An 8,280-nucleotide genomic window follows, 5' to 3' on the forward strand; every position below is an offset into this window, starting at 1 on the left:
ATTTTTTATTTTTTTATTTTTTATTTTTATGTATATGAGCAACAATACATTAAATAAGAATAAGTCAGGTTCATCAAAAAAAAAAAAAAAAATAAGTCAGAATAGTCGAATGTAAGCCCCAATTGGATTAGTACAATGATTATTAAATATAAATTCAATGGTCATCGTACCTTTAAATAATGAAATAGTAATTTCCTCCCAAAAAAAAATGATGAAATAGTATGTCATACATTTAAAAAATTATAATAAATGTGTTAGGTGAACGAAAGATATCTATAACGAATTATATTGCGAGTATCATTTGTATAATACTTTTCAACTCGAGAGAAGCCAGTGTACTCTTCATCAAAGTAAGGAGTAGGTGATATTTCACGCATGAAACCTGATCAAGGGATGAAGAGAGATCAGTGTGAAAACTATGGTTCATAGGTACTGAAGGGAAGATTTCCATGGTCAGATTTTTTAAGACATATAGTCAAACATGTGCCATTTATGTTTGCATCTTCACTCTAGATTAGACGCAGACAGCAGAACTACCTATTCTCGATGACAAATATTGATTGTGAGTTTTTCTTGCAGGTTCATCTAAACCACCTCAAGACACAAGCAGTCTGGATTTGAAGTTATGAAAAGAACATATGTGGAAAATATGAAGATGTTTTGAGGAAACAAAAGGGAAAAATGTCATTTTGTTTTTCATCTCTAAATTTTAAAAAATTCTTTTTTTCATCCCCAAACCAATCCAAAATTATCACAACCCAACTCAATCCCTATGGTAAGATCAGCTTAGATTTTAGAACTAACATGAAATTTTTCAACCCAACAATGCCCAAATTTGGGTTGAAAAATACCCCTAACCGAACCCAACTCAATTTATGAACAAAAATTTCTGTAGCATGCAGGCCAGAAAGTTGGTATGTCTGCGTCACCAAAATGACTATAATCAATTATCATCCTTCCATATATATGCCAAAAGACATTGGTTATTAGGTCATCAACATCAAGTTGTATTGAATAAAAAAATGAAGGGCTCTCAGCTTGTTGTTTCTGAAACTCAACAAGCTTCTTGCGTCTGTCTTTCATAGCTTTTTTCGTTTTTGAACACAAATAATTATTATAATCTACAAAAAAGATAACCCACATTTTTTCACCTCCATACTTGTCAACTACTCTGCTCATAAACTTGGACTGATTTATGTGAGACCCCACACTTATCTGTAATATCTGCTTCAACAGCTTGTGCAATAGTTACTCTTCTTTATGAGGGCAACATGTGAGCTTTGTTCACGAGGTACAAGTCCATGAATATTCCCTTCTTCAACATGGACGACTGAATATTCTTCATGAGGTTGACGAGAGATATAGTCATTTGTGCTAAGCAACATGTTCTAACATGTTTCCGAGGTTTCTCACATTCATATTGCGTCTCCTTTTGTAGCAAAAAAAAAAATTTCTTGGAGACATAACAATCCTATGTCCCCATCCTCCTTAGGTTTATTTATAAAATCCTTTCGAACACTAAAGCCAATTGACCCAGCATATTCATTATAGAGTAAATGATTCAAATCTCATGCAATTTTTAGCACCAAATTCGGTATGTTATCCTCAGCCCTCAACTCATGCTCACTCCATTGCATGAATACGATAATTAATATCCACATCTGTTAAGAAAGGTTGTTTGCCAATTAGTTCAATCAAATTCCACACATCATTAAAGAAACGGAAATAACAATATATATAAACGTCAAGCATGTAGTCTAAATGATAAATTTTTTTTTTTTTTTATTTTTTTGTTGTTAATAATTCAATAGTTAGGAGTGGTGAAATTTAAATCTGAATATCTCCGTTGAAAATATAAAAAGATGCCAAGTAGTTGAATTACAAGAAAAGACAATAATAAATTTGATATTAATTTGGCATAAAATTAAAATATCTTATGCAAGTAATCATTGTACTTAAATCAATGTTATATTAAATTTTTCCTAGAATGATAGCATAAAAAATAATTAGAGAAACCTTTAATAGAATTGTCTCATCCAAATGACTCCATATCAAAAGAATCTTACTTTCTTGTCTTAGGACTCTTGTATTTAAATCCTTTACTCTTTTCTTTAATTGGTTTAGAAATAGGGCAAATTACAACTTACCCATTCGTATGTGATTTGACTGAAATTTAAGTTGTCTATCAGTAATTTGAAATTTGACACTTTACTTGCCTAAGATTTGACTGAAATTGAAGTTGTCTGCTTGTGATTTCAAATCCCATGATGCAAGTGTCCACTAAGTTATTTTTTATCTTATTTGATCTTGTACAAAATTAAATATTTAGTCTTGTTTTTAGCATAAATGAGTTGTGAAACTCTAACTACACTAATTTCAGGTAGGTAAAGTGTCAAATTTCAAACTAGAAGTAGGTAACATAAATTTCAGTCAAACTACAAATGAGTAAGTTGTAATTTGCTCTTGAAAATATATAATTACTAAATATACCCCACCCCAATCCCCTGGAGCCCTCAGGCTCAAACTAAAACCCCCTCAAACCCTGTGCATGGGGGAGGTTTCCATCTGGGCTACCGGTGGTTATTTAAATCCCTTACTAATGAATATAATATTGTCTCAAAAAATAGGCAAGCATCCATTACGACTCTTGTATTTAAGTCGTAACCTAACTAATACGGATAGTTTATCAAGAATCATTTCTAAAATAATTGAGTTGCTAATATAAAAGAATATGGGTCAACGAAAATTAAAATTAAACTTAAATAATAATATTTATAAAAAAAATTTAAAGTAAATTTCTTAATATCATCACATTGGAGTACGTAGATTAATCAAAATCAAATTGGGGAAAAAACTAACTAGTCTATAATTTTAAAAAATGAAATCCAAATTGAAAATATCAAAGCTCTCAAAATAATTATAGAGATATTAGCCTTATCACACGTGCTCTGTGCGTGCATGAGGCCATTTTTTTTTTTAGGTTTAATGTCATAACTTTCTATATATTCATCACAATTTGAGGTTTAAGTGTATGTTCGATCATATCATGCATTTGAGAACTACTGATACAACCATATGTGTCATTAGGCTAGATCTAGAAGATGAATACACTCACACACGAACATATGATTTCAATATTTTTGCGATGTTCATTTTTTGTGGCTAGCCTTATAACACTTCTGGCCACATCAATAGTTTTCAAATGCATAATATGATCAAATATACACTTAAGTCTCAAATTACAACCAAATCACAAACCCAAAATCAAATCACACCCAAATCACAAACTCAAACCCACAACCGCCGAACCATCAAGAACAAATTTCACAAACCCAATCACAACCAAATCACAAACTCAAACCCCACAACTGCCAAACCATGAAGAAAAAATTTCACAAACTCAGACCTATGAAGAACAAAAAATAAATAAATAAATAAAAACACCAAAACCCACGAAGCACCACGGTGAGAGAGAGGAAGAGCTAGAGAGAGAGGGACGACCAAGAGAGAACCGATTAGTTGATGACAGGCGATGATGCTAATTGTAGGCATCGGGATATGGCATCTCTACTAGTTTCAGATTTGGAGTCTAGGTGCTTTGGGTGTACCGGAGCTTTGAGAAGATTGAGAGAGAGAGGCACGGGTTAAAGGCACAGGCAGAGCCAAGAGGGGGCCATGTCCCCCCTGAGTTTTGAAAAACTCTCTTAATAATAGTACTAAATGAAATAAAAAATAAAAACTAAAGTATAATATTTTTGACAATAAAAATATACAACAATTCCAATCCTAAAAACTAAAGTAACTATGGGTCTAGGACTAGAAAGAGTACTGTAGTTATAGGTCCTTAGCATGGCTGAGTAATTTAGCACTTAAATTAAATTTATTATAATTTGATAATAGTAATTTTTTAGTTGTTTGTTAAATTGATATTAGTGGCTTGGATAATTAAATTAAATTGTCATTATAAACTTGTTTTCTATCAAATTGAGGTATTGAGGTTATAAAATTTAATATTCAGGATTTCATATTTAGTAAAAACTTATGGGGGAAAGTTCTACAATTGATGCAAAAATGACCTCTCATGCTGTTTGCACCAATTTAGTTTAGCATCAATTATAAGTGATTTTAGTGCCATGAAAGAGCATAAAAGCAACCCTTTTAAGTTAAAGTTAATTGTGAAATTAAGACTTTTTTAGTCATCTTTTTATGCATAAGAACTTTATTGTGTTTACCTTGGCCCACCTGAAAATGTTCCCTGGCTCCGCCACTGGTTGAAAGGGATAGGTGTAGGTTGAGGGAGAACTAGAAAAGAAAAGGAGAGGAGGCAATTTGTGAGAAAGAGAGAAACAGGGAGAGGACACACGTGTGGGGATTAAACAAATAATATATGGTCTTGACATGTTTAATGTAGTTGGTATTTTTGCATGTTGGTTGTTAAATTAGCATTTTTAGCATTTTAACATTCTTGACGTGAATGCTCTCATTGAAACAAATTGGATTTTTTTAAGCCAAAAATGGCCAAAATAGTAGGAACTGAATCTGGTAGGAGAGAGATGTAAACTGTAGTTATGGAATTTGGCTAGAAGTAAAAAATGGTGGACGAAGAACGGTGGGAGAGTCATGTAAATTCTAGTTTTTGTATTTGGTTAGAAGTAGAAGGTAGTCCAAAAGTAGTTTTTCGCCATGTTTAGTAATGATGATGCCGAAAATCGTCAATAAGTCGTACGATTCTCATGTGTTTCCAATAGAGAACCTACACAATACAAAAGCTGAAGACCTTAAGAGGAGTACTAGTATGGTATCGGCCAAATACCCTCCAACGGTCAAGTTAGAGAAATCTCTTATTCACAACTCTAGAGTGCCAGAGCTGGGGGGAATTATGCGTACCTTGATTTATGAGGGTTTTGTGGTATTTATAGTAGTGTAGGGTTGACATCCGTGCCTTGGTCAAGAAGTTCTTTCCTTCTAGGAGAGAACCTCTTGGATTCTGTATATCTCTTGGAGTTCTTTTCCTTGTAGGAGTCTTCTTGATTAGGGTTAAGCGTGCGGCGCAAGAAGTCTTCTTATACATGTATGCATGGAAATCAAGTAAGGCTATATCAGACCAGATGGAGATTCGCTTACCCTCTTCAGCTTGTTCTTGTCAGCTTATGGTGTCATCCCTTTGTTAGGGTCGTCAGCTTCGTTATGAAGTTGTAGACTTCATGATGCAATTGTTTATGCCAAGCGATGCCGGTGGGATCATTGGGTTCATCATCCCTTTTTATCGTCATGGTTTACCTACAAAATTATCCTTATCCTACAAAATTATCCTTATCAAGTGGGAAGTTTTAATTTTGTAGTGGGAATAGGAAGTTTCATCAAATGGTTTTTTTACTTTTTTTTTTTTTTTTGAAAACATCAATGTTGGTTGATAAATATGTTGTAGCAGATTGACTTTTTTTTTTTTAGTTTTGTTTCGGTAATTTTGATTATTGTGTTTTAATTGTGGAGCCTATTTTTGAGGGTGTGGGAGGAGAACACGAGTGGAAAAAAATTAACTGAAGCAAGGTGTTTTTATTTTTATTTTTATTTTTTGAGTAATGCTAAGATCACAACTTTGCTATAATTTATCCACATGGCGAGTTGTAGACCCACCACTTTTACTCCTCCATCGCAACTTGCCACATGGGCAAGTTATGGCAAAAGTTATGACAAAAATTGTGGTCTTAGAATTTTTTTTTTTTCATTGAATTATTAAATTTAAATTACTTGTATGCCCTCACTTATTTATTTGCTTAAAGAAAAGATAAGGGGCAATTTAGAGATTTGAGATATACATACATATATATATATATATATATATATATATATATATATATATATGAGGTAACTAACTATTAGAATCCTCTTAATAGATTAAAAAAAAATTGCATAGATGATGGGATAAGGATAAGGTTTTTTTTTTTTTTAATAGAATTATTGAAATGACAAAATTTAGCTATAAATTTGGATGTAGCCTAAGGTTATAACCTTACTCAATATCATTAACATTACTACATATTTTGAAAATCTAACCATTGGATTACATGTTTTTTACACTCTTAATACATATTTCAAATTCTGTGACAATCGGATATTATTTACTATATGATCTATAAGATTATATTTTATGCATAATTTTAAACTACAAGAACTTGCAATTTAAACAATTTATTGATGACATAGCTGTTGATTTTTAGTTTTTTAGAAATTTTGCAACCATGGAGGATATAAGAAGAAGATGTAATCCAATGGCAAATTTGCCAAAATTCACCTCCAATAAAAAGATATTGAGTACGGTTATAGTCTTAGGCTACAACCAATTTTATTACTAAACTTTGTTATTTTTTTCTATGAAAGTGAGAAAAAAAAAGAAGAAGAGATTTTAAAAGAGGTTTCTATCTTGTAAAAAGAGAATTAAAATATTAAAAAAAAAAAAAAAAGAATGGGCAAGTTACAGTGGGATAAGGATAAGGTTTTTTTTTTTTTTAACTTACTGTGGTTTTTTTTTTTTTTAGATAAGTGCGGTTGTTTTGAAAACATGGGTCAGTAAGAAAGTGGTTCTATTTTGTAGGTAATGTAGTGGTTAGCCCTTGAGGTTTTTTTTTTTTTTATGGATATTTTATCCGTTTAGTTGATTATGATTTTTTTTTTTTTGGAAAAAAAGGTAAGTCTTGTAAAAAAATTGCCGATTTTGTAAGATTGCACGTTTCTTTGTGGTTAAGGGATGAGGCCGGTAGTAACTTATAAGTATAGATAATGTTCTAATTTTTAGCAATTTTAGAGTCCATGGCTTAGAAGCTAGCTTGAAGTCCACAGCTTAGAAGCCCCTTAAACAGTAGTATAGATTAATCTCTTCTAATTTTTTTTTTAAATTGAAATAACGTTCATATCAATTTTTTAACCAAAACCAAAAAAAAAAAAAAAAACCCAAGTTCTTAGAAAAAAAAAAACCATGTTAATTTAAGGGGAAAGAAACGTACCTCTCCTTTTTTGTTTCTCTTTCACCTTTTTCTTTTTTGTATGTGTTTAAATCTATAAAAAAATAAAATCAAATTAGAAAGAGTAAGGAGAGATGGTGCCTAATTTTATGGGACATGGAGAAACGTGGTAAAAAAAGTAAAAAAAAAAACTGTTTTTTTTATTTACCTAAAATTAGGGGTTTTATTTAGAGTCTACGTCTTAAAGCTCATGACTTAAAGGACTTGAAAACATCTTATATAGTAGTATAGATAATTCCATATTTGAGCCCAAATTTTTTTTTTTTTAACATCACAAGTAACTTGGGGCTGTGTAAAAAGAAAGGAAATGATATAATTATTAATTAGTGGGCTTTGTTTGGTCAAAACTATAGGCAATTGGGCTTTTGACGTTCTTGGTCTCATCAAAGGTTAATTTTTTCTCATACCCTTTTGTTCATCTATAAATACTATACTAGCCTCATCACATGCTATTTGCATTTGATGAGGCTTTTTAAAAAAAAAAAAATTTAAAAACTTGTGTTTTTATTTTATAGATATAATTTTTATTTGGAGAATCTAATTTATAAGTGAATAAAGCAATTTAAAAATCAATAAAAGAGTGACTTTTTTTTTTAGGCAATTTTGTAGTGGGAGTTAGAGTTGTATTTTTACAGGATTGTCCTTTAGTTTTGTCTCTACTTAAACATAGGAGTGTAGAGGTACTTTTTAAACCAAAAAATGAGGATCCCAAATAAGGAAAGCCCCTTAAATGATACTAGCCTCTCACGCGCCTGCTCAAAGACTTTTCTATTTTTTGGGTAAAAGTTAATAATTTGCATTTATTATAATTTGAGATTATTACATTTTTCAATCACAAAAAAACTTAAAGGTGTGATAAAAAAAATCACTAACAAACATATAATATTCATTACACACCTAGGTTTTTTGTGATTAGAAAATGTAGTAATCCCAAATTATAATAGTTGCAATTTATTAACCTATACCCCAAAAAATAGAAGAGTCACTGAGCATGCACAATGCACGTGCTTAGAGGCTAGTTTTTCCAATAACAAAGAATGCATGGTTAGTGTTTATTTTTAGACTATCAAAATAAAAAATAAAAAATTTACATCAAGTGAAAATGTATAATATGATTTTGTAATCATAATCAGTTTAAATAGGTGTGTGCAAATGTTTATGGAATATATTATTAATTAAGAAGTTAATGGATCAATGTAAGGAATTTGAAATATTTACATCAAAAGAAATTGTATATAAATTCACTACATTAGAAACA

This window comes from Castanea sativa, chromosome 5 (genome assembly GCF_040712315.1).
Source record: "Castanea sativa cultivar Marrone di Chiusa Pesio chromosome 5, ASM4071231v1".
Classification (NCBI taxonomy): Eukaryota; Viridiplantae; Streptophyta; class Magnoliopsida; order Fagales; family Fagaceae; genus Castanea; species Castanea sativa.